The sequence below is a fragment of the Arachis duranensis genome, chromosome 6, assembly GCF_000817695.3.
Source record: "Arachis duranensis cultivar V14167 chromosome 6, aradu.V14167.gnm2.J7QH, whole genome shotgun sequence".
Taxonomy (NCBI): domain Eukaryota; kingdom Viridiplantae; phylum Streptophyta; class Magnoliopsida; order Fabales; family Fabaceae; genus Arachis; species Arachis duranensis.
The window spans coordinates 66,894,033-66,895,419 of record NC_029777.3 but is presented as its reverse complement, the minus strand read 5'-3'; the positions used below and the strand labels follow the sequence as shown (position 1 = coordinate 66,895,419).

Sequence of the window (1,387 nt, the reverse complement as noted above, 5' to 3'; positions counted from 1 at the left end):
AGAGCTCATGAATGGCAGAAGGAGGTTTAATGGAATCTCTATGGTCTTTATATGAGCCTCAGATTCCTTTAGGTCCTCAATAGGGAACTCCTTCTTGTCTGGGAGACGTCCCATGAGGTCTTCCTCATTGGGATTTATGTCCTCCCCTTCCTCTATAGGTTCGGCCATTTTAATTATGTCAATGGCCTTGCACTCTCTTTTTGGATTATCTTCAGTATTGCTTGGGAGAGTACTAGGAGGAGTTTCAGTGATTTTCTTACTCAGCTGGCCCACTTTGCCTCCAAATTTCTAATGGATGACCTTGTTTCACTCATGAAACTTAAAGTGGCCTTAGACAGATCAGAAACTATGTTTGCTAAGCTAGAAGAGCTCTGCTCAGAATGCTCTGTCTGTTGCTGAGAAGATGATGGAAAAGGCTTATTATTGTTGAGCCTGTTTCTTCCACCATTATTAAAGCCTTGTTGGGGCTTTTGTTGATCCTTCCATGAGAAATTTGGATGATTTCTCCATGAGGAATTATAGGTGTTTCCATAAGGTTCACCCATGTAATTTACCTCTGCCATTGCAGGGTTCTCATGATCATAGGCTTCTTCTTCAGAAGATGCCTCTTTAGTACTGTTGGATGCATTTTGCCATCCATTCAGACTTTGAGAAATCATGTTGACTTGCTGAGTTAGCATTTTATTCTAAGCCAATATAGCATTCAGAGCATCAATCTCAAGAACACCTTTCCTCTGAGGTGTCCCATTATTCACAGAATTCCTCTCAGAAGTGTACATGAATTGGTTATTTGCAACCATGTCAATAAGTTCTTGAGCTTCTGCAGGTGTTTTCTTTAGGTGAATGGATCTACCTGCAGAATGGTCCAGTGACATCTTAGAGAACTCAGATAGACCATAATAGAATATATCCAGAATGGTCCACTCTGAAAGCATGTCAGAAGGACACCTTTTGATCATCTGCTTGTATCTTTCCCAAGCTTCATAGAGGGATTCACCATCTTTTTGTTTGAAGGTCTGAACATCCACTCTAAGCTTGCTTATCCCATGAGTCTAGGCTATCTTTAGGTTGTGAGTCCAACCATGTTCTAGCTTTGTCTCTTACAGCAAAAGGGAAAAGCATGAGCCTGTAGACTTCAGGATCTACTCTATTAGTCTTAACAGTCTCACAGATCTACAAGAATTCAGTTAAAAACTGATAGGAATCTTCTTATGGAAGTCCATGGAACTTGCAGTTTTGTTGCATTAGAGCAACTAGTTGAGGCTTCAGCTCAAAATTGTTTGCTCCAATGGCAAGAATTGAGATGCTTCTTCCATCAAATTTAGAAGTAGGTGTAGTATAATCACCAAGCATCCTCCTTGCATTATTGTTGTTGGGTTCGAAAATT

General features: G+C 40.4%; 1 non-coding gene across 1 annotated transcript; it reads left to right on the top strand.

The window, feature by feature from the left end:
- Positions 1 to 929: 929 nt before the first annotated feature.
- LOC127740406 (small nucleolar RNA R71) lies at positions 930 to 1,037 on the top strand. The gene has a single exon (XR_008001083.1). It is a non-coding gene; the product is annotated as a small nucleolar RNA R71 (small nucleolar RNA).
- Positions 1,038 to 1,387: the final 350 nt, after the last annotated feature.